Here is a 26599-nt window from a genome sequence, read left to right as displayed (position 1 = left end):
GATACCTAGGTTTAACTCTTTTCAAAAAAGTATTGTTCGGAGCGAATAGATTTGGTTAATTTTGTAGTGTTTCCGTACGGGTACATAACTCAACGAATGTTGATACCAATGAGAAAAAATTCTGCAACAGAAGAAATTTTTTGCACCCTAAGAACTTATCTCACTGCCAAAAATCAAAACCTTAAAGGTTTTCTTGTTATAGTTTCTTTTTCACTTTTTGGTGACAGTCAATTTAATCTGTTTCTCAAAATCTGTTGCTGCGTGGGGTTAAAAAGTTAAGTTTTTCTTAACAAAAAACAGTAAACTTTCAGCGGTCAATTGCTTCCTGTCAACTGTTTTCGTACGATTTTCCCAATATTGACGAACTTTTCCTAAAATAACGTTATAATTTCTTATAACTTTCAGAGGACAATCGTTTTCAGTCAGTGCAAAAATTTTCAAAAATAATCATACTTTAAAGTTTTTAGGTTAGTTCGCGAGTTTTGTTTCTTAAAACCTATATGCATGCAATTGTCAGAAAAACTAATACAACTAAGTACAGCATGGTACCGAAAACCTACGTAAAACTTGCTGCTTTTGTTCGTTAAGCAGGATTATTCTTAATCGAGAACGTTTGAACTGAACCGGTGAAGTTTTGAAGTTTATGAAAGTCTTTTTTTCCGTTCTCTACTCTGAAACTGAAAAAAATTGCATTGTTGTACTGTTTGAAGATTTATTAATCCTTTTAATCCTATTTAGACTTTTAATTAAACAAGTTTTAAAAACAAACTACAGTACGATGCATTATTATATATGGTACTTTTAAAGAAAAAGTTTTGAAGCCAAAAAACTGAGCGGAACACATACAAATTGTCAAAAAAACTGTAAAAAAAATTGGAAAAACTTCACTCAAGTGCCTCAAAGTCAGACAAAATCTGGTATAATTTGGAGTTGACGACCAATGCAACAAAAAAAACTAGTTTGAAGACAAAAGCATTTTTGATCAACATGGTGTTTCAATAAGCAATTTTTTTTCTGTCAGCAGGCATTTTTTCAAATTTTTTCTTCATGCTCTTGTTAGCTCCCATAAACTTGGAATTGTTCGACTTTATTAAAGAAATGGAATTGTTTATGAGAAAAAACGCTCTAATGTTGTGTTCGAACAAGCGATCACCGTTATTTTGGCTGTATTTTTTTGATGACCAAAATGTTTGAACGTTTAAGTGACTTGGAAAGTTTGAGGTGTTACAAAGAACACCAAAAATGCATTTTCAGGTCCCGATTTTCAGTTTGATCTTTATATTAGATGAAAATTTATGGGCGATATTGTGAAACAGTTGATATGCAAACACAATTTGTGGAGAAAATGTTAAAATTTGGGAACGAAATTGTTATCTATTATTTATAAGCTCCCCGATGTTTTTAGCAACCCCAATGAAATTTGATTTGTATCATAGCACGCTATAATATAAAAAGAGCTGGTGACGTGCGCTTAGGGACGTAAAAGTTATATGCCAACTAAGCTAGGGGCTGGTTGGGCGAAACGCGAAACAGAATGGGTGAAAATTGACGCACGTGGTTAGAAACTAGTAGTAAACTACTACTAAACAACACTACTATTCGGTTAAAAAACTTAAGGCGTTAAGACGGGTTCGTAAAGAACTGATTTGAATTCAAACCGTTTTCTTGGTTCTTTCTGACAACTTCCCGGGCCGAGGATTTTCCTCGAAATTAACGGGGAAAAGAGTGTAAAGGGTGTAAAAATAAAAAAAATTACACCCCTATTTCTCCGCTTATTTTACGGTAGAAAAATGTATTTACAAGATTGTAATTTTAGAAAATAAAAGTGGATGGAGGTACTGAGGATTGATCCCCATCTTCCCTCTCTCGAACATGTTACTTTCACCTTGTGCTTTAACCCTTGCGCCAACTGATACTATCATTATTGGTTTCAATTTCGGTTATAATTGCAATTGTGTAAGAGTAATTTTTTCTCAGTCAACCGTAAATTGCACTCTTTGCAAAGAGTGTAAATACTGTGTAATTTTTTAAAATTACACTCTTACATTCTTTTCCCCGATAAGTAGGAGTGAAATGCGCATTACAACCTAATCCCTGCTAATTAGGGGTTGATTAAGGGTGAAACCTCGGCCCGGGTTAGTGTTGTAGTTGGTGGATGGCATTCATAAATCCAGATGACTCATGTGGCTATGTGCATCGTATCATTTAAAGTCAAATGGAGGGGAGTTTGTAATGCCAGATATATTCCAGAGTCAGTTGACCATAAAGCCGTTCAAATGTTCCACTAGTCGATCAAAAGTACAGATTATCCATTAAACCATATGGTGACAATTGAGCGCAAGTTGCCACAACTTTTTTCATTCAAAAAGACCCCTCAAATTCCTCTTTCGAGGACTCATAAAACAGGCAACCGATTAAATTTATGCCTAATTGCACTTATGCATGAGCGACCAGCAGCGGGGGGGGGGGTGAGGGAGATAGCGCGGAATGTATTGAAAAATTAGAGAAATTAAGACAATGAAATCTTTCTTTCAAACATTTCGGATCAAAGCGAGCACAAGTGGTTTTGAAGTAGGAACAAAATTTTCCCCTATTTTCTCTAGCTTCAAGAATAGTGGAGATATTTTATCCTGATGTTATTGTTTGTTTTCAACAATAAAAGCTTACAAATCGCCGTTTCCTGAATTTTTTTTTTAAAATTTAGCTATTGTCCAAACAACAGAACAGACTATTTGCTTTCAACGGTCTCAACAATTTAATGGTTATTTGGTTTCTGCTTAGGTTTCAATTATTGTTATACTCTTTCTGCGAATTTTAAATTACGACAGATAAATTGGATGTGAAAACAAAACGTGAAATAATTGGAGCCAAGTTAAAAACAGGTTCTGTTGACGTGAAATACGTCATTTGTTCACGCTTGTTTTCACGTGTGGCTAGTTTCTTTATCGCTTTAAGATTGTGACGTCACAAAGACAATTTTTCCTCAGAGACCATTTACAGCCAAGTTGAACAAAGAAATTTTCTACAATTGATCCTTAAGCTTTTAGTAATATGCATGTATGTATGTAGGAAGGTATGCATGATTTTATTTGCGTGCAGTTGCGTAGCGTTTGTCGCAATCTATAACTGCATTATTTGCCTCCCCCTTGGGAATTTTGAGAAGTAAAATTATGAGTCATTTTTACCGCCACAACTACCATTACCAGGTATATTATTTCTTCATCAAGTAAATATTTGACAACCTTTAAACTGTTTACCGCTGGTGTATAAAAGCTCTGCTACTGTTGTTTGTTATTACCCGATGAAATATTTGGCATTTTGTGACAACAAATTTAAAGTTCAGACGTCATATTTTCCGCATTGTTTTCGTAATTAATTCCTGGGTAAGTTTCTTCACAAATTGATTATTTTTGAGCTTTCTGCGGGTTCATTTGAGAGAAATAACGGACCATACAGCCCTCAAAGTAAATTTTAAAGTATTTATAAGTGTCTTATATTATTACAACAAGTAATTATTTTCATAATCAGTCTTTTTTAATACTGAAAGTAAGTAAATATTATAAATTTGCAGCAAGTAAGTATTTTTCAACAATCTTGTATATTTTACATTTTTTCGGGGTCTTTTTTTTCAAAAAAAACTTGGAAATGATTTTGGAGCTCAGTTCAAAACTGACAAAGCCTCAAATCAACAACTGGTCAAATAGATGTTCGATTTGTGAAAATTCGTGATAACTGTGCTAGAGTTAAGTAAATAAATGACAATTAAAATCTACCACTCAATGTTTTTTTTGGTTCCAACCCTCTTCAGTGGGGGAGAAACTATATACTGTTTTTTTGTTCAGCCAATTTTGGTCGATCGATATAATCATCGAAGAGGGTTGTGAGTGGTATCATTAGAAAGCCCGTTCAGCGTAGAATATATAACTAAAATGATTTTATCAATTTTGTTTTTTCCATGGAGTTATCGAGGTTATGAACTTTTGTGCAAATTTGTCCGATTTTCGTTGTTCATGTTCACATTTTCCGTATTTTAACGAAAATTTTTTGCCAATTTTGCTTAAAAAGATGTTCAATATGGTACAGATAGTATGGTTGCTTTACCTCTAAGAGCAGAAGACAGTTGTTTGAACTGTTTGATCCAATTTTTGGCAAAATTTACTGCTGAAAAAACTTTTTTTTGCCTCTAAAGAACACAGATCGAACCCGTTTTTTTGAGAATGTTCTTGAATTAAAATAGTTTGCCTGTTTTTTAATAATTTACCTCGATAGTTATGCAAATTGCTTCATTTGTTTTTTGATAATTTCACTTTTTATGTCAAATTGTACATATCCATAATATTTGGACCAATTAGGTGTTCCTAGAGAAAAACGGCATTAGCGAGGCCAAATTTGGTGTAATTGATGTATTTTGGAAGCCTGAAAAATATTTGGATTGTAATCAGTCGATCTTTTTCCGCCTTTTCTGCTTTTTTGTAGGTTAAATACAGAAAGAATCATTCTAAATCAAAGTGTACTAATAGCAGGTCTAATTGGCTTCTTAAGTAGCTTCAGCGAAACCTATCTGGGTTTTTAGTCGTAAGCTGACAGTCTTTTTTACTTTTAAAAATACATATTTTCAAAACAAATAGTGGGTTATTTATCTTTGCAAATGCTTTTCTCATTTTTTGGTCAACTAACTAATATGATCCATAGATACAAGTCTCATCATCTTCCTAATGGAGTTGAAATTAAAAATTTTTGCTGTTTTACTTTCTAAATGATGGTTTTTCAGCATGGATAAAACCAATTCTCACCAAATTTTTTGATTTTGAACATTTACTCTTCTTGGCGGTTTTTTATTTCTTGTCACATTATTGACCCGTCAGAGGTCACATTGCATTCTACTCTTAGAGGTTAAGCAACAAAACTTTCTGACGTTTCTAGTCATATGCTTGATTTTGGTTTTAACTGCTGCGACATCTTCTAGCAGAATTTCATGGAATTTTTTTTGTTTTTTTATTTGTTATTTTTTGTAGTCGTAAGATAAACTCTGAAAATTTACAGGTCATAACCATTTTGATGGCTGAACAGAGAAACTTATTGACTGATTTTTGATTTTTGTTTATAGCTAAAGTTTTTCCATGACATTAAAATCAAATGTTTTGACGGTTTTTTTTTATATTTGCGTTTTTCTGTATTTTTGGGGTACTTGCCACCTAGCCTTTTTTACGGGTCGCGTATCAACATATTGGTTTTTACAAAAGCGCAACTGATCTTTTCGATATTTTTTGTGCTTTGCTTGTTTCTTTAACGGATCCGATACAGGTTTTATCTCAAAATTAAAATTAAAATTTTGATTTCTGTCTAATTATTGCTTTTTTTTTTGTAGACATATGACATATTCTGAATAATGAAAAATCTCAATGTTTTTTCAGTAAGAATGAATTGATTTACGTTTTTAGTTCATTGCTAATGTTTTTATAACTTTGGCCATCATTGTTTTTGAAAAAAAAACAAAACTATTTTTTAACTTCTCAATTTTTGTTAAAATATTTTTTTACTACTTGCTACAAAGTCTCAATCTTCAGTGGTTACATATCTTATTATTGGTAATCCACGAACGAACAATTGATTATATCTGAGTTTTTGCGGAATAGTTTATGGTTTTAACGGATTCAACACCGTAATCTTACAAAAGTTTATTTGAAATTTGTTTTTCTCGTCTGAATTTGTCGTTTTTTGTAGGTGTACGACATAAACTGGATAAAAGCAATTCTCAATGTCTTCACGTTGAGGCGTGAATGAATGTAAACTTTTTAAAAATGTCAATTGATATCTAATGGTTTTCATTTTTTGAAATTATTTGTTTTCAAAAAGAAACAAACGTTTTTTTTATTTTTGAGTTTTCTGATCGTTTTTGTCCACTTATTACTGAGTCTCAGCATGGAGTAGTTCAAGTTTTTTTCTGGTGAAGTACAAGCCAACAATCTAATTTGTTTAGTTTAGATTTAATTTGACGCTATTAAGACTTTGTTATCATGTACCCGTACCTAACTCCAAGTGCGTTTCAGTACTGGGCCTGTGTAAATGCAATTCCTCATCATTGCTGAACCTTAGACTGAGTCATGTACTTTATTGACTTGTCAGACTTGCATTCAGTCTTTTTTTTACAATGGTCAGGCTTGGGCCAAGTGTAAAAATAATGTTCCGTACGGGGATTGAACCCACAATCTTTCGCTCCAAAGCCGTTTGTCCTACTTTCTGCGCCTCCACGACTGGTGACATGTTTGCTTTTGCGCCGTTAATATACACTTGAAAGAATCGAATTTTAGGCGAGAAAGCGATAAAAATATATTACATGGGAGACTTGCATTTACAATAGCCCAGTACGTATTTACACTTAGATTTCGGTACGGGTAGGTTTTTTTTATTTTAAACGACATTGAGTTTTGGATGTAAATGTTTTCTGCTATTTGGTTGCCTTGATTTGTAGTCTTAATAATGACAAGTCTCATTGGCCAACTAATATGGCAATAATTACATCATAACTGATTTGAGCTTGAAGCAATTTTTTAAAATTCATAGACCAATTAGTTTTGATCAGTATGTGAGATCTCTGTGGATAAGCGGGTTTGGTACATTATGTGCGAACGCACATTACCAAGCCTCCTTGTTTTGGTTAACGTATCACTTGATTAATTAATTTTGGTTGACCAACACGCCATGATAAGATAAAATGGATATAATCAAACTTAAAAGCTTATCTTGTAAGACAATATGTGAATCTTGGAGCGTCTTCTATATCCATGCACATCTCGTAATGTCTTGTCTGCTGTGCTGTTCTTGTTGGAGCCATACCAAACAAAGCAACTTGTGTTACAAAGTTTTTTAATCAGATAAGGCGTCATATTGTATCATCTTAAAGGAATTTTGCAATATAAACGTGTTAGTTTACATTAGTTTGTTTTCATGAGCCAACGATAAGTTTTCCGTACTTTGCAGCCAAGAGCAAGAAAATGTTGGTGCTATTTATGTGACTAAAACATTCCCCTCTTGCATCACTTTACAGTCCCAATTTTGTTCTGGATAGCTTTATTCACTAAGATGAGGAATAAATTTCCAATCCGGTTTCAACTGAAATTGAATAGAAACAACTATAAAAAATGTTTCGAAACCATTATTGAAAGAAAACTTTTCAGATGTCTACTTTTCTCTTTGCCCTTGCCTGAAGAATATTATAAGTTTACTTAAGTTCGGGTAACTTAACCTCTCGATCCGGTAAAATGTTGCTCAGCGTTCCAGACAAAACAAATTGTCCGGAAAATTTTAAAAAAACAGTATAAAATTGCACTATAAGGGCTCAAGTTCAGAAATAACATGTACAATTTGAAACCCGGCAGTTTTTTGTTGAATGGATTCAGGTTTTGATCCTATGTATTTCTGTAGCGTGTAGTTTCTTGTTGTGGACCAAAATTTTTGTAACGCGCAAAACTGATTGCGTTGGGTCTTGTATGGATCTAGGGCAAAATTTTGCAATGCGTATATATATATATATATATATATATATATATATACATATATATATATATATATATATATATATATATATATATATATATATGTATACATTTTTTGACATTTTTTGAAAGAATTCAACATCTTTTCGGTATAATTTTTGTTTCTGGAACAACTTCTCAAAGTTTTTTTTCAAAAAATTAACATTTTTGGAGCAAACATGAGCAAAAATTGATGCTTTGTTTTGAACAGTATAAACAAAGCTTAAGCCGTTTTAAGTTATAAAAAATTTTATAACGTTTTGAATTTTCTAAAAAGTTTTCATTTTGCTACAACGCGGTATTTGAGATCAATGCAAAAATGTGGAAATTTACTAGTACCTTCAAAAAATAGCAAGCTCCCGGTTTCTCCCAACTTTTTCATGAAGTGCTGAAAATTTGGAAACAACGAAAAAAGAATTTCGACACATTAATGATGTATATACCATATTTTCTAAGCCTTTGTTAATACTTGAGTCGCTTCTCTCAGTAACAGCCAAAAGCCAACCTAAATAGTTAGTTTTGAATTGAAATTTAGGTTCATTTAACTTTATTTTAAAGCATTAAAGTTCAGATTTATATCAAATCAGTTAGCTTACTAGCTTACAGTAATTTCAATAACATGGCTTAGTTTGAAATCTCAATTTTTGTTTTGTTTTTAATAAAAAAGTTTTCAATGCTTTAATCCAGCTAACTTCAGCTGTTTTTATTACAAAACTGGTTTATGCGGGTAGCTATTTTACAGATGTCATTGGATATGCTAGATTTTGCTGGAAAACTTTTCGCCCAAAATTAAGAAAACGGTTTTAATGTGCTAATTCCCGGTTTTCTGTTGATGATAGTTTTTAATTTTGGAAATTTTGTTTGGTTGATCGAAGAATGGCCAAATAAACCCAGTCAACTTCGAAAGGTTGTCTTGCAAACTCTTGCTAATATCTTGCGATTATGAAAGTTATCAAAATTTGAAGACTGATCATATGACAAAAAGCATGTTTTCCGTTAATTCTTTTCATATGGACAAGCAGTTAGAACCAACCTTGCGTTCGGTGCTAAATACGTTTGCTGCATTCTATTAGATATAAATCACAAAGAATTCAAAGGAAAGAATCTATAATTCCAAAATGGAAACACATTAAGGAAGGTGAAGAAATAGGTAGAACTGCAAAAATTTGTTACGGATAAAAACAGTATTATCAATTTTCAATTGTTGACTAACGATATACAACCAAAACCTTGTCATTAAGAAGATCCTAAAAAAATTAAAAGAATAAAACACTTCGTCATTTGCCCGATCTGTTTACCTCTTCTTCGTGTTTCCTTTGGTAATACATTGAAAAAGCAACAATTTTGAAAAAAAGATACTTTAGCAAAAACAGGCAATATTGAAGGGAAATGCTCATCCCGTGTTCGCAAATGTGTCCAAATTTTAACCGCGAATTTGAGATAAAAGTTGTGTATCCTATTTTTTTGCGCGCTACGTATCACGAATCTGCTCGATTTATGTATCTTTTCTCCGCTGGTAAGATAACTCTATTTCGCATTGAATGTATTTAACTTTCGCACTGAATGTTTTTTAATCCGCAATTAAGTCTAATTCAATGCGCATTTATTAATTATTGGCAATTTAGTTATTAAAATTGGTTTATAGGTTAATAATATACCATATAGGGCTGAAAATTGTCACCATTTTATCGATATGAGTTGTAGGCCGGGAGAAGGAATTGGTATCACGCAGAGCTTTTTTTAGGGATTTTTCAGTAAATTTGACAAACAAATTAAATTCTGAAAAATACGCATTTCTTTCACGGTAATGGAAAATTAAAAAAGCATTAACTGATAATCTTGATTGTCGGCTCACTACTTTTTCGGGCTCTTATTTGTATTCAAGCATCATTGTTTTGAGATTAATTCATTAAAATTTGACAAATATTTTAATTTCTGAAAAAATCCTTGCGTTTCAAATATTTCTTTTTCATGCTCTGTGGTTGAATTGGCTATTTCATCAAAATTTTGCTAAATTTTGCTTTCTATAAAACGAAGGTTTGTCCTGTACCATTTTTTTAACTCTTCTTATTTGTCCAAAACCACATAAAATTGGACAGAGGTAAATTTCGGTGAAAAATCAAAGGTAAATTGATTGCTGTTTTTTCTTGCTGAACCAGATTTAAGGAGTGATTTCCATTTGATTTCAGCAATTGAATTGATTTCCATTTGATTTCAGCGATTGAATTGTTAATTTGAGTTTGTTCAATATTTTTGCGTCTATATACATGTTTACAGGTGTCTAGCATTTTTTTTAAAAAATCTCTCAATTCTGCGTCTGTTTTGGATGTTTATTTTTTCTGAAAAATCTTTCCCTTGCTCGACCATTTTTGCGTCCTTAACAGGTTTACAGGGGTCTAATAGTTTTTTGAATCAACTTTTTATTGCGCCTATTTACAGTTTCAGGGTGCCTAATAATTTTTTTCTGGAAAATTTCTCCGTTCTGCTCTCTTTCTCTCTCTCTCTCTCTCTTTATTTATAAATAAATCGCAAAAAGATTAAGTTCAAAAACAGAAAAAGGGTGTTTATCTCTTATGAATTGACCTCCACCAAAAAACAACAAAAATAAATATATTTTGTCTCTTTTCTCGTCATTAGTTTACAACTTTAAAAGACTTTAAAAGCTTCATATCACTTTTGAATGCTCAATTAATAAAACATGAAATTACTTTTGTATACTCAAAAGCGCGCTTTTAATTAGGCTCAATTGCGAAATAGAGATAAAATTTTTGCGAAAAATAGATACCTTAAATGAGCGGAAACGTGCTGCAAGACTTGTCAACTATTTTACCATTTTAAAGGATATCAATTTCTCAAAAATGGAGTAATCTCTTTAGCGAAACATAAGATACAAAGCTTGTCTCCTAATTTCGCTCATTTTATGTATCTTTTTGCGCGGTTTTTACTAAGGCGAAAATTTTGGGGTATACTTCTGCGTCGTAATGAATGAACGATTCACATTTTTAATTTGTTTTTAAAATTGTTTTCAAAACTGTTACCATTGTTCACTAGAACAATAAAATTTTGTTCTCAGCTGACTAATTTTGTTTTTTCCTATTTAAATTTGGATGTTAAATGTTAATTTGATTCAACTTATTGCTCTAAACAAATGCAAAATTGTCTCCTTAAAATTAAAACCGGATCGTCAGTAAGAACTAATTAGAGCAGAGTTCAACCAAGAGTCTGTGATTATAACTATTTGTCTTGCAAGACTTGTCAAATTACCATCGACTAGTAAGATAGGGCAGAATAACCGTTTTCAGCCGGACTGGTGCGCGATTTGAGTTCGAAAAAATTTTCTTATAACATATGGTGCATCCAATTTTATTCAAAAGAAAGTTTTCAGAATATCGAAACTCCACATTTAAAAAATTAACAAAGAATTTTTCTTCATTTGAAAAACCATTTTAAAAGCAGGGTGCGTATGATTTTTTTTACTTCTCAGGCGAATCTATATTTCAATCAGATATCTCAGGCTGAAGTTCTAGAACAAATTGTTTTTTGATCACACATATGTGAGTTTAAAAATGTAGCGCAAAAAGTGTACTAATTTCACGCCTGACAGTACCGTCGATGACAATGGACCCGTAGTCAGAATTTCGCCTTCCCATTATCACTTCTTCCGAGCATTTCTTGATAAGATTTTTTTTGATTTTGCAGATATCCGTCGTAAGGAAGTTTTTAAATGTTTTTGAAGATGTTTTAAGTTTTGTCAAAAAACAGAAATGCCAGCAAGGAAAAGGAAATTCATATGTTGCGAAATAACAATCTTGCTCTATGTTGATCATCATATTCTAATGGTCAATTTGATTTTCTGAATTGGTCACTTACAACCACAGTGCATATGTCTTCAATTATTGTCCAGTAAAATAATATCAACCTATTTTTTTCTCAGAACACTCTAATCAGGTTTTTCATTAACTTCTCAATAAAGTAGGCTTTCTAATTTGCAAAAGGGGCACAAAAAGGCAATAAAATTTGTTGGGCTTTCTGAGTTCCTTTTATGTGCGGATGCTTCCCACTGCTTTTACCGACGATGGAAAATTTGTTCTGCTAAATAAAATATAACTCCCAAATTTGATGTTTTACCCATTTTTACCCATTATCGTTAGATGCATGTACATAAATTTCCCGCATTTGCATTTTTCATAAAACATCAAAAAGATTTGATTTTCTTTTTCTTCATTTCCCGAATTTTCCTTCATTTGTTCCCGGCGTGAATTAATTTGTTTTCGCCCCGTGATTGTAATTTGATATTATCCCTTCGCCCCCCGCCCTCAACACAAATCTCTCCGGGTCCATGTTTCCACATCGGCACTGCTTCCCGTTTATGCTAAAAATGAGCAGACAATTGGTGGGAAAAGGGAAGGTTATATGACTCTCTTTTTAATTCTAATCTGGGAAGCCAGACATTTTTGATGGGCTACAACATGTACCATAACTCCATATTACCATTCAGTCAAGTCCAATTAGGCGAAATTCATATGAGCCGAATGAAAGGATAAATAATTTAATTTCATGTAGTTGTAATGTGATCTCTAAAATTACAGAAACAGAATCAAATAGTGAAAAAAAATTGAGAAAACAAGAAATTTTCCAAGAAACCCATCTCATCACGAAATTTAATTTTGATGTATTACATTACCAGTTAACAAAATATTTTTAGTTCTATTTTCACCAATAATTGAATCATTTTTTGCTGTAGAATGATTCTACTGTTTGACACACTGCGGTCAAGTTCTTATTAATATCCAAAAATTGAAAAAAAAATATAATAGACAGTGAAATTTGTTGATCGTGGTTGACGAGGTGAAACCGAATATTACCTAATCGGTGCGTAATGATTACGTAACAGCGCGCCTAACATAAAAGTTAATGGCATAATATAATTCTTCTCGTTACATAATGTCGTGACCTCAATTACAAAAATTATATCTTATTTCTTTAGTATTATTAAAATTTTAATTCTTTTTTAATTTTGTCGCAGGTCTGATCTTAGTAATTTCTTCAGTCTTTAGGCTTTGTTAAGCATCGGCTAATTTGTGGGCGAGTAGCAAACGCAGCACGAATTAACAGCAGACTAAAACTCAGACCTTATTTTGTTGGATTTAGTGCAGATTCCTTAGGCGATGGTATTTTTACATAGTCTCCCATTTTACACGTGTACATATATGCGTGTAAAAAGTGTATATGGGTTTTTAGTAGTGTGTATATATGAGCGTGTGAATGTGTTATAATATCCATGCTTTATATTTCTTTTATTCCTTGCAGTGAATGCAAACGTTTCGCATACTTCGGTTTTGTACCATAATGGCTCCGAAAATGGTGTCGCTTTAAATTACAAACCGCTTTTCCTTACTTTTTTCCCATTAGTATCATCAACAAATATTTCCATCACGCTAACTCAAAATAATATGATACAATGTTTGTGAACAAAGCTGAAAAACGTGAAATACTCGGAAATTGTGACTACAAAAAATAGAAAATGTACGAAAAAACATCAAAAACATGTAGAAAACCTACAAATTGTAATTTGAGAATAAAGAAGATTGAAAAAAAAATGGAAAAGGTAAACTGTTAAAAAGAAGGAAAAACTTGAAATTTGAATCGAAAACGTGAGGAAAACCGAAAAAACTGGCATATTTATTCCACCTTTTTCCAGATATTCGCTTTCTCTCGCTCTTTAATTTTTAATTTGCTCGACATAAACGCGACACACGGCCATGTGTGTTTATTCTGAATGAGATGCAATAAAACACGCGTCTGGACTAAAACAAAAAACAGTCTCCAGAAAATTACAATAGCCGCAAGGTAAACAATCTCTAATAAAAACATTTCGAAGGCATACATTTTCAACCTACCTACAACTACTCTAACCAACCCCCTCCTCCCCCCCCCCGTCAGTATCACCCCCGGTACAAGCGCGCCCGCGTGTAGCCCAGAAAATTAAAATCAGCTCTCACTCTCGCCCTATTTTTATACTAATGTAGCGACGCCGGGGTGCGTTTTATTACATGTCATAGTATTCTGTGCCAGTTTTTTTTGCATACTTATAAGCTTAATTTGCAACGCACCAGGGAACAAAAGACAAACATTTTTTGAAAGCAGTAAAAAAAGAGGGTGAAAAATTCTGGATTAAAGGTTACAAAAATTTTGGCACAAAACGTGAAAAGTTATGTCGTAAACTAACAGCGAAAAAATACAAAAAAAGCTATAAAATTTTTTCTGTTTTCACTTTCTTTGATAAAACCGCCGTTTATATATGTTACTTTTTAGCTGGTATAATTTTTCAACTAGAACCAGCTTTGACTCTGAAGTTTCAAGGGACCATCATTTTTGTAGTTACTTCTGCTAACTCTGATGAATATATTATCCCTTTACTTCAACTTTATACTCCCTATAAACGGAAAGTAGCGCCAGAGTAATATCGGCAGTGGTAGCCTAGTTATAAATAGTTATAAATAGATATAAGAAAGATAGTTTAGATAGCCAGAAGAACCTCGGAGACGCCGCATTGTAATTTTATATTTGAGTTAGTGGCACCCTGGGTGCAAGTTTATTACCTTTCCATTTATTCATCTCATTTTTACCTGTGCCTCTGTTTGTCGATGTGGGGGGTGTTCCAATTAGCATACAGGGCTCTTTACTCAACCTCTTATCAAATATTCAAAGATTCCAATTTTGCTTCCAATTTGAAATTATAGTCAATTTTTCTTAATAATTTTAAGGAAATGTCCTTTGACGACGAATTTTGTTGTAGCAAAAATTATACTTATATTCGAAACTTGCAAACCTACTGTATAAATCACGTTTACAAAGTTTACCCCACAATTTTTCTTGTGGGGGGTGGGGTGGGGTCTTTTATTTTTATTTTTTGGATGGCCGGAAAGCACGGTCAAATTGCGTTGTTAATATAACTCAAACTAATAATTTCGTCGCGGGCTTTTTGTAACCTAATTATAAAATGTAGACTAAAAAAGACCCGACGAAGACTTCGTATTTTGCAATTTTATAGAGATGGTAGCTAAATATGAGAGCATCCGATTTTTATCAAATTTGCCAGACAGATCATTTCCAGAGGAAATTGGAACCGAAAGATAGCTACAAAGTTTGTATGCCAATTGGTCTGTATGCTATTTGAAACAATTCCTTAAAAATATATTTTCACTATTATTTTCAGCTGTTTCTTCTCCGCTCTTCTTGTTCTTCTAACCAGCCTTGTTATTAATACTTCTACCATTACTATTATACCAACATCTCTAGTCTACTACTTAGCTACAGGTAAGAAAAAAGATAGCTTCTTCGCTTTTATTTTTCAACCATTTTTACCCAAATTTTTTTCCTCGAGAACCATTTTGCGATAGCCTATCTCTTAAAACAAACACTTAAATTCAATTGAATTCTCGGCTAGAATAAGCTAGCCATTCTCTTATTTTCAAATTTGGCTTTCCACTTTTTGATTTGCATTACTTCAATCGCAAAAATAAATCAAAGTTCTCAATAGTTTTATTTATCTAATCAAAAATTTCTCGGCAATGCTGTATTTGAAAGGCGTGACTTTATTTTTCCAAGGCCAGGCATGTATTTTTGCATATTTATTAGTTTTCCTGAATAAATTGAATTTGAGTTTGCGTTTATGCCCCACTTTTTAACAGCTCCTACAAAAGCGCAATTGGTAATAAAAAATTGTGTATTTTCTTTATTAAATGTCTCGCTTTTGTAGACAACGTAGTTTAAACATCCTTTAGTCTCACTTGCAAAACAACAATTTGCAAGTTATTATTTTGAGATTCATTGACGATTTTGCATTGCTGATGTCGTAACTGTCAGTAACTAAAGTCATTTTGCTTGTCAGTCAAAATTTGGAACATATTTTATTTGTTTTTTTCCATCAAACAGACATGCATCTAAAAATAAATACAGCAAAATTTTTTTAGTTTAAGATGAAAAACTATAACATTGAAGTTGTTCCTTTCATTCATATACACTTGAATTTTAAACTTCTTTTTTCCTAAGCTAAAACTTATCTGGTGTTGGGAACTTTATGCAGCGCCAACATATCTGCTAAGTTACTTTTGGCCGATTGATATATTTTCCGCGGTTCTACTTCTTTTCACCGCGATTCCTTTAAACCGGTATATCGGAACCAAGTATTAGTTCAACCCTCTATCAATTGACCCCTCTTTTGTCTCACCTCTCTATCATTTCACCCCGCAAATTAGCAGTCGATTTTACAGGAAAGGTTGTAATTTCGCGGGTTGCTTAATCCCGTGTTTGTTTCCGGTAGTTTCATATCTTTCATATCGTCCCACGGGCCGCTGAAGTATGGCCAAATGGATATTTTACAATTTTAATAATATAAAATATTAAAATTTAAAAAGAGGTCAAATGATGGAGTTAAATGACAGAGGGGTTAAATGAGAGAAGGGTTAAGAAGCTCGTAAAATATTTTTTAAGTCTAATTATTATCAAGGTTTTTTCAATAGACAGTTCTATATAATGTAATGCAGACTGATAGGTTTTCAATGCAAGGCTAAAAGTTATCTAAAAAACTGACCAAAAAAACATTGCCAGATATTCAATTGTTTCTCTCTCATCCAAAAACGCAATTATCATAGAAGGTTCTCAATCTGCACATGAAATGGTCTGTTTTCATTTATCGAATATAAAACGCTCATCCAAAAAGTTTTTAAGAACATAGCAAGATCGATTGGCAAAGAAAAGCGTTTTGCGCCTTGACTCCCACTTTTTAACAGCTCCTACAAAAGCGCAATTGGTAATAAAAAATTGTGTTTTTTCTTTATTAATTTTCTCGCTTTTGTAGACAACGTAGTTTAGACATCCTTTAGTCTCACTTGCAAAACAGCAAATTGCAAGTTGTTATTTTGAGATTCATTAACGATTTTGCATTGCTGATGTCGTAACTGTCAGTAACTAAAGTCATTTTGCTTGTCAGCCAAAATTTGGAACCTATTTTATTTGTTTTTTTTCCATCAAACAGACATGCATCTAAAAATAAATACAGCAAAATTTTTTTAGTTTAAGATGAAAAACTATAACATTGAAGTTGTTCCTTTCCTTCATATACACTTGAATTTTAAACTTCTTTTTTCCTAAGCTAAAACTTATCTGGTGTTGGGAACTTTATGCAGCGCCAACATATCTGCTAAGTTACTTATGGCCGATTGATATATTTTCCGAGGTTCTACTTCTTTTCACCGCGATTCCTTTAAACTGGTATATCGGAACCAAGTATTAGTTCAACCCTCTATCATTTAACTCCTCTATTGTCTCACCTCTCTATCATTTCACCCCGCAAATTAGCAGTCGACTTTACAGGAATGGTTGTAATTACGCGGGTTGCTTAATCCCGTGTTTGTTTCCGGAAGTTTCATATCTTTCATATCGTCTCACCGGTCGATGAGGTATGGCCAAATGGATATTTTACAATTTTAATTATATAAAATATTAAAATTTAAATAGAGGTCAAATGATGGAGTTAAATGACAGAGGGGTTAAATGAGAGAAGGGTTAAGAAGCTCGTAAAATATTTTTTAAGTCTAATTATTATCAAGCTCTTTTCAACAGACAGTTCTATATAATGTAAAGAAGACTGATAGGTTTTCAATGCAAGGCTAAAAATTATCTAAAAAAGCGCAATTGGTAATAAAAAATTGTGTTTTTTCTTTATTAAATGTCTCGCTTTTGTAGACAACGTAGTTTAAACATCCTTTAGTCTCACTTGCAAAACAACAATTTGCAAGTTATTATTTTGAGATTCATTGACGATTTTGCATTGCTGATGTCGTAACTGTCAGTAACTAAAGTCATTTTGCTTGTCAGTCAAAATTTGGAACATATTTTATTTGTTTTTTTCCATCAAACAGACATGCATCTAAAAATAAATACAGCAAAATTTTTTTAGTTTAAGATGAAAAACTATAACATTGAAGTTGTTCCTTTCATTCATATACACTTGAATTTTAAACTTCTTTTTTCCTAAGCTAAAACTTATCTGGTGTTGGGAACTTTATGCAGCGCCAACATATCTGCTAAGTTACTTTTGGCCGATTGATATATTTTCCGCGGTTCTACTTCTTTTCACCGCGATTCCTTTAAACCGGTATATCGGAACCAAGTATTAGTTCAACCCTCTATCAATTGACCCCTCTTTTGTCTCACCTCTCTATCATTTCACCCCGCAAATTAGCAGTCGATTTTACAGGAAAGGTTGTAATTTCGCGGGTTGCTTAATCCCGTGTTTGTTTCCGGTAGTTTCATATCTTTCATATCGTCCCACGGGCCGCTGAAGTATGGCCAAATGGATATTTTACAATTTTAATAATATAAAATATTAAAATTTAAAAAGAGGTCAAATGATGGAGTTAAATGACAGAGGGGTTAAATGAGAGAAGGGTTAAGAAGCTCGTAAAATATTTTTTAAGTCTAATTATTATCAAGGTTTTTTCAATAGACAGTTCTATATAATGTAATGCAGACTGATAGGTTTTCAATGCAAGGCTAAAAGTTATCTAAAAAACTGACCAAAAAAACATTGCCAGATATTCAATTGTTTCTCTCTCATCCAAAAACGCAATTATCATAGAAGGTTCTCAATCTGCACATGAAATGGTCTGTTTTCATTTATCGAATATAAAACGCTCATCCAAAAAGTTTTTAAGAACATAGCAAGATCGATTGGCAAAGAAAAGCGTTTTGCGCCTTGACTCCCACTTTTTAACAGCTCCTACAAAAGCGCAATTGGTAATAAAAAATTGTGTTTTTTCTTTATTAATTTTCTCGCTTTTGTAGACAACGTAGTTTAGACATCCTTTAGTCTCACTTGCAAAACAGCAAATTGCAAGTTGTTATTTTGAGATTCATTAACGATTTTGCATTGCTGATGTCGTAACTGTCAGTAACTAAAGTCATTTTGCTTGTCAGCCAAAATTTGGAACCTATTTTATTTGTTTTTTTTCCATCAAACAGACATGCATCTAAAAATAAATACAGCAAAATTTTTTTAGTTTAAGATGAAAAACTATAACATTGAAGTTGTTCCTTTCCTTCATATACACTTGAATTTTAAACTTCTTTTTTCCTAAGCTAAAACTTATCTGGTGTTGGGAACTTTATGCAGCGCCAACATATCTGCTAAGTTACTTATGGCCGATTGATATATTTTCCGAGGTTCTACTTCTTTTCACCGCGATTCCTTTAAACTGGTATATCGGAACCAAGTATTAGTTCAACCCTCTATCATTTAACTCCTCTATTGTCTCACCTCTCTATCATTTCACCCCGCAAATTAGCAGTCGACTTTACAGGAATGGTTGTAATTACGCGGGTTGCTTAATCCCGTGTTTGTTTCCGGAAGTTTCATATCTTTCATATCGTCTCACCGGTCGATGAGGTATGGCCAAATGGATATTTTACAATTTTAATTATATAAAATATTAAAATTTAAATAGAGGTCAAATGATGGAGTTAAATGACAGAGGGGTTAAATGAGAGAAGGGTTAAGAAGCTCGTAAAATATTTTTTAAGTCTAATTATTATCAAGCTCTTTTCAACAGACAGTTCTATATAATGTAAAGAAGACTGATAGGTTTTCAATGCAAGGCTAAAAATTATCTAAAAAAGCGCAATTGGTAATAAAAAATTGTGTTTTTTCTTTATTAAATGTCTCGCTTTTGTAGACAACGTAGTTTAAACATCCTTTAGTCTCACTTGCAAAACAACAATTTGCAAGTTATTATTTTGAGATTCATTGACGATTTTGCATTGCTGATGTCGTAACTGTCAGTAACTAAAGTCATTTTGCTTGTCAGTCAAAATTTGGAACATATTTTATTTGTTTTTTTCCATCAAACAGACATGCATCTAAAAATAATTACAGCAAAATTTTTTTAGTTTATGATGAAAAACTATAACATTGAAGTTGTTCCTTTCCTTCATATACACTTGAATTTTAAGCTTCTTTTTTCCTAAGCTAAAACTTATCTGGTGTTGGGAACTTTATGCAGCGCCAACATATCTGCTAAGTTACTTTTGGCCGATTGATATATTTTCCGCGGTTCTACTTCTTTTCACCGCGATTCCTTTAAACCGGTATATCGGAACCAAGTATTAGTTCAACCCTCTATCAATTGACCCCTCTTTTGTCTCACCTCTGTATCATTTCACCCCGCAAATTAGCAGTCGACTTTACAGGAAATGTTGTAATTACGCGGGTTGCTTAATCCCGTGTTTGTTTCCGATAGTTTCATATCTTTCATATCGTCCCACGGGCCGCTGAAGTATGGCCAAATGGATATTTTACAATTTTAATAATATAAAATATTAAAATTTAAAAAGAGGTCAAATGATGGAGTTAAATGACAGAGGGGTTAAATGAGAGAAGGGTTAAGAAGCTCGTAAAATATTTTTTAAGTCTAATTATTATCAAGGTCTTTTCAACAGACAGTTCTATATAATGTAATGCAGACTGATAGGTTTTCAATGCAAGGCTAAAAGTTATCTAAAAAAACTGACCAAAAAACATTGCCAGATATGCATTTGTTTCTCTCTCATCCAAAAACGCATTTATCATAGAAGGTTCTCAATCTGCACATGAAATGGTCTGTTTTCACTTATCAAATATAAAACGCTCATCCAAAAAGTTTTTAAGAACATAGCAAGATCGATTGGCAAAGAAAAGCGTTTTGCGACTTGACTCTGAGAAGGCATTTTTAATTACAGAATTGAATTACAGAATAATTAAGTTCCATAAAACTTAATGATCCCTAAACAACGTTCTGGGAACAAGAAGTTTCAAAATTTTGATTTGACTGGGATCAACAAACTTGATTTTATTGGTTTGCTTTGTTCTTTAAAATTTGGCAATCGAGTGAAATATGATATCAGATGGTATCTGGAAGGTGCCAATAGACGTCTGCAGTAGAAAAACGCTACAATCAGATGTTAGTAGCAGAGCATTTAATGCTCATTTTGAGGTTTTCAATATTCACAGATTACTTTTTGACAAGCTTTTTATTACTGCTGATTAAATATTGCCTTTTTACGACACGCAGAAAAATATTCCAAGAGACTTGTTAATTAATTCTAATTGTGTATAGTTAAAATGAGTCTGTTTTGTATTGCAGAAATGCCCATATTAGTAATATCCAGAATAAGTAGAAAGAAAACAAGCGATGAACTCTAAGGCTTTGTAAACTTCAATATTAAGTCAAATTACAAATGTTTTTCACCAATTTTCTCTTATAGATGGCCAGAAAGATTTCGAAAAGTGTTGTGTATTTCCATTTCTCAACATGATCATGTTTGATGCTTTGAAGTTGAAAACATATGACCTGAAAGTTTTAGCAGAGAAAAGATTATCAATTTTTCAATGACGATGAACGTAAACATTCCACTCCACGCAGAGAATCTCTCCAATTTTCAATTTTCTAGGAATATAAATTTGCAGAATTTGATAATTAAAGTAAACAGTAGGTTGAAAAATAGAACTAGCAAAATAAGTTATGTATATAAATAGAAATACTTGGAACCATAGTGTGAATCTCTAACGATTTGAACTTCGGAAGGACTTCATCTAAGCTCAAACCGCCTTTAACTTTTATGTTCATGTCAGGTATCTCCAAATTCACAAAACTCTTTGCAAGAGAATAGACACTTTGCAATGTTACATATTCGGTGCAGAAAGCAAATTGGTTAAAAAAATTTTTTTGAACAACCTGAAATTTTGTTGTGAAGTTTGCTAAATGTACTTCTGTATTGAATTACGCACTGATCTAATAATTGTAAATTTTCCAAGCATGAAATATATTTAAAAAATGCCAACAAAGTTTTCTTCAAACTAAGTGTTTATCCATATTAACAATTGGAACATAAAATAAGATAGCTGATTCGTAGTTTTTTTACAAAAATTTTTTTGAGCAAAAAAATAGTGATTGAAATAGTAATCACAGGACCTGAACTTCAGACGCTCAGTAAACTATTTTTGACGTTTTTGCGGCTATTAATGACTTCGAAAATAGAGTAAATCAATGCAGAGATAAAAAGAACTGCGATATCTACTAAGGTTTCCAGATGATACAGAAACAAACTTTTTGTTTCCATTCTGTAAACCTAATTTGCAAAAAGTTTTACAATCAGAAAGAATCGTTATTGAACTTTTTTATTTGAATGGATTGTTTGCTTTGGTTAATTGAAAAAATATATGAATGAGTTCAAGCTGAGTAGTATTTTTTCTTTTCATTTGGACTTATTACAAATCTTTTTCAGCACATGCCATTTTATTTCAAAATGATTTTTGAAAACATTTTAGAATTATATTAAATCAGTACAAATCAAGTCAATTTTATCGTTTGTGAAAGTTAAGGATTAGATAAATGTGACCCGAAAACTACAAAACGAGTTTTTTGACAATATTTAAAAGTTTCTTATCTTTTCCGATTCTTAAGTGCTTAAACATTGCACCCTTTTCACGATTTGGGAATCGCGAACATCGACTAATGGTAAGGAAAAGTTTTTTTGCTAAGGATTTGTCTATTTATTTCTTCAGGTCCACTGTTACCTTAATGAATGAAATATTCCGAAAGTTTAAGTTATCACTGGTTTCAACAGACAGTATTTTTTTGTAATATTTGTTAGAGACAGGTCCGATGTGCTTTCTAGTGAAATTACTTTCATGAAGCAGCTAATTTTGAAAACTGGAATGAAAAGTTAGCTTTTTGCAATTGCGCTTTTAACCTTCTGTAAATGATTTAACAAATCATCGCTTTAAAAAGATATATTTTATTTTGTTTGAAAGTTATACTCACTCGCAAAATGATAAACTTTTTTATTGGCAGAATAAACCAGGAGGCTCGGTACTTTGAATTTGCGCATAATTTCATAACGTTCCAAATCTGTTGATTCACATTAAGTTCACTAGAAAGCATATCCGACTTGTCTCTAAGTTTACAATAAAAAACAAATACTCTTTGTTGAAGCCATTGAAACACTTAAACTATTAACTGAGTAGATTATATATGTTTACTTGGGCCTCAGTGTAGCATCAATGAGGCTTTTTAACACATTGCATGTGTGAAAAGACATCAAAATACTGCAAATTTTGAGCAGTTTGAAAAACTCAATTACCAATAAAGTATACAAAACCAATAGAGACATTCACGTTTGCTTCACAAAAACAGTCGATGGGATCTGTCATTAATGAGACTAAGTTCAATTTAAACAAAAAATAACGAGAATTTCCGAGTTCAAAATTACACTGCTATTTTTGAAGAAAAAAGTAACTTAAAAATCACTAAAACAAATACAGGCAAAAAAATCAATTAAAATATGAAAGATAACAGTGTGTAAGCCATTAAAACCATGAAAAAAGTCATTGAAAACTTTGCGTTTCTTTACTGGAGGCCCATGTCAAGTTCAATGGGTCCTATCATTATTATGACAATCAGTCAGAACACTGGAAATCTAAAATGGGAAAATATTCCAACAATTTCTAAAAGATTTTTTTTATATACGCATATAATCAAAAACATAAAACCATTAATTGAAGCATGAAACTGCAGCTCTGAATAGTTGGTTTTTAGCTAGAAAAGGGTTTAACTTCGTTCTCAATGAGATTAAGCTAAAAATTGACGAAAGAAAGTTGAAAAAGGACGTAATGTTTTTAAAAAATCACTGATGTTTTAAAAAGAGTGTGTTCAAAGTCATAAGAGAAGACATTAATTTAAAGCATTAGATGGGTTCAATTATCTCGTTAGAGAGTCAGCTGGACCGTTGTCTGATGCCTTTAAGCCTTAAGACTACAAAAGACGACAAATTGACAAATTCATGCAAAAATCATGAAATCGTTAAAAGTTTTTGGAAACAATTTGTTAAACAAAAAAAACCAAGAGCTCTGCTTTGAAAACACGAGATTTGTTTACTGTGCCTGGTATGAGCCTAAATGTTACGTAACCCCTTTCCATTTACGATATGATATCCTAATTGTGTGTATTAGTCACAAAAATCAAGAAATACTGAAAGATTTCGAAAAAGACAGCGCCAGAATACAATATATATTCTTTTTGATTTCAAAAATCTAAGATGAGACCAAATTTTGCCTTTTTATTATTGTTTTTTATGAATAACGATTAATTGTTCTCTGCTCATAGCACAAAACATATTTCGGCAAAAAGATTTTTTACCAAAAAATCATGCTGCAATTTGGATAAATCTCGATTTCAGTTAGCGAAAACTCCGCAAAATTTTAATTCCAGGACATTTTTTAAGAAGCGGATTTTAAATGATCAGTCTTGTTAATTTACAAGTTTGTGCTAGCAGTTTTTAATTTTGTAAAGAATTAAACATCTCAAAGGAGTCAGACTCCGCCTTATTGTAGTCGATGTTTGAAATTGAGTGCGTATATTTTTTTGATGTGGAATTAATTTAGTGATTCGTTTTTTTATTGAAAAACTAGCGAGAATTTTTGCAGGGAGTAAAAAGATGTGTGATTTCTTGGTAATCATATTTGACTTCTTATCGCAAGGAAATTATCGTTATCGCAAGGAAATAAATAAATTTGATTTGTATGGTATCGTATATGATCATGGTATGAATGTGTATAAAACTCTTGAGACTTAATGATTCTGATAAACTTATGAAAAAACTGCGCAGCGTATTTTCAAAAAAATGATTGGTTTTGTACTGAATTCGATATTTATATGAGAATATTCTCGAAGATTTTCCGTCCAGTGCAAATGTAAAATAAAATTTGCTTAGTTTAGCTGAGGGTTGTTTTTTATTTACTGGCGAGAAATTGGAATACAAGCTTCTTAGCAACATTTTAAAGATTTTAAAATTTATAACTTTTCTTTTTACATTTTCTCTTTTTCGAGTGAATAGAAATTTGCGTATTTTCGGTTCGAATTCATGTCAGTGATTTATGTTAATCTTACATATTTTCAATTATCAGCACACCAAGCATAAACGTGATTAAGTATGCATTAAAAAGCATAGGCTTTGTGTTTAATAAGCTAATAGTCAGACCGATTTAGCAATTTCAATTCGAAGAAATTGTTGATTAAAAACCAGTTGGAGCTTGCACTTACGCTCAACAAACACGGCCAATAAATCAGTGCGATTATAACTCAGTTAAGTATCATTGGTGAATAATGTGTTTGGAACTTGACATGCACTTCAAATAACTTTGTATAAATGTTTTTCAGACCAACGCAATTTATAACTGTTTATTTTTGCTTTTTTGTTGTTTATTGAATACAACTAGACTACATGTGGTCTGCAGGTATGCTAAATCCAGGTATACTAATTGTTGAAACATTACATATGTAACAAGGCGGCTCGTTAATGTGCGTTCGCACATGATGTTCCGACCCGAGCTCATCTACATTTTTGACTTAATTGTCAACCAAATGAAGAAACAACAAAAATAGATGTTTGAGTTTAAAACAATCGTTACACAACCTATCTACTAATTGAATTACATAATGCCATGCCTTATTACAGCGCCAATGAGATTTGACCTTAAAGAGACCACGAGACAAAGACAACAAAAAAATAGCAAAAACAGAGACTTCACGGCAAAAACTGAATATCTAAATTTAAAAGCACATAGTAACAACGTCAAAATGCAGTCAGTTAGAACCTTAAATACTCAAATTTAATTTGTCCTTACTATACAGTGGACGGAAAAATTTCTTATTGAGACTATGTTACGATCAATGAGGCGAAATTCAGAAATCAATCAACATTTTTTAAACCAAAAAATTTCAAAACCTTGTCTTTTGGTAGTTTAAGCCTTAGAAACGAACTAAAGAAAAACCTAAAAAATTGGAAACGATTTGCGAAAACACAAACTATTGGTACCATTAAAATCAATAGCTATTATCTGAATTTTATATATTTTTAAGTCAATTCTTATTTCTACTAATTCAGCTGCAGGAATTATACTGAGAGATTAGATAATTTTAATTGGGCCATATTTGTAAACCATTGTGATCTGTTACTACGCGATTGTTCTGTAGGAAGAGAAAAAGAAGCGCAAAAAATGACCACTCGAAAAACGTTCTATAAAACGCATATTTTCCGACAAACAAAGCATTGGTTACAAATAAAATCAGTAGATATGTTATTTTATGGAATACAAGAAATTGGATGTGACCTCTCATTGATGAAAATAAAATACAATTTGACGAAAAGAACAACAAAAACTGAAAAGTTTGAAAATTGTTTGAAACTGTATGTCATAAACTTTAAGACTAATGGCTACAAACTGACTGACTGATCCTGGTAAATTCATTAATCCAATCCTCAACTAAAAGCCAAAGAGACTTGTCAGCAATTTACGGCTACCTGAAGAACAAAAACAGGCAATAACAGCAACTTCAAGAAAAAAAAATTGAGCGAGAAAAGTGCCGAGGGCATTAAAAAATAAGCTTTTCACTAAAAATTTTTCTATGTTCAATTAATTTTTTAATAGCAATGGAATCCCTTTTCTTTATCAATATAGTTTAAAAAAATCAAATATGAACAAATACATTAGAACCACGAAAGTTTTGAGAAAACTCGTAGTCTCAACGCCATTAATTTCATTAGCTTTCAACAGAATCCACTAAATACGCTAAATTATGCCTCCACGGGACGACAAGTTTATTTGCTATTCATATTTTTTCAATAGAAACTTACAGCAAAAATTTTGCAGTTGAAAACAACAACAAAGACAGGCAACAACCAAAAATTGAGTAGAAAAGGGCCAGAAGAAAGTGTCGAAGCAATTTAAATCATGAGTTCTTCTCTGAAAACTTCATATATGATTCGTTGAACGTCTTCCCCAACCAATGGAACTATCAGTATTAGGATAATGTGATAAGATTTCAACAGGATCCAAAAATGAAAAATACTCGAAAATTAAACAAAAATTGACAACTGGTGGCATCGAAGTTTAAAACTAATAGGTAGAAGATAAAACCGCTAACCAGATTATTTTTGGCTACATTAGAAATAAAAAAAGATCC

General features: G+C 32.2%; 2 protein-coding genes across 12 annotated transcripts in view; one reads left to right on the top strand and one right to left on the bottom strand.

The window, feature by feature from the left end:
• The window catches only part of LOC142351995 (uncharacterized), a 100320-nt gene that overhangs the window by 40622 nt on the left and 33099 nt on the right, over positions 1 to 26599 (top strand). Inside the window, exons 1-2 of one of the 11 annotated variants that reach the window (XM_075404297.1) lie at positions 3217 to 3383; positions 14755 to 14855. The exons of 5 other annotated variants lie outside the window; for them this stretch is intronic. The gene's annotated coding sequence lies outside the window, so the exon portion shown is untranslated. 5 more of the 11 variants (XM_075404296.1, XM_075404300.1, XM_075404295.1 and 2 more) reach the window with 5 other exon arrangements.
• LOC142351998 (oligosaccharyltransferase complex subunit ostc-like) overlaps positions 1 to 26599 on the bottom strand; it is a 158377-nt gene that overhangs the window by 130635 nt on the left and 1143 nt on the right. The gene's annotated exons all lie outside the window — the stretch shown is intronic.

The sequence above is a fragment of the Convolutriloba macropyga genome, chromosome 13 (genome assembly GCF_964194025.1).
Source record: "Convolutriloba macropyga chromosome 13, txConMacr16.3, whole genome shotgun sequence".
Lineage (NCBI taxonomy): Eukaryota > Metazoa > Xenacoelomorpha > Acoela > Convolutidae > Convolutriloba > Convolutriloba macropyga.
This window is presented reverse-complemented; position numbering and strand designations above follow the sequence as displayed.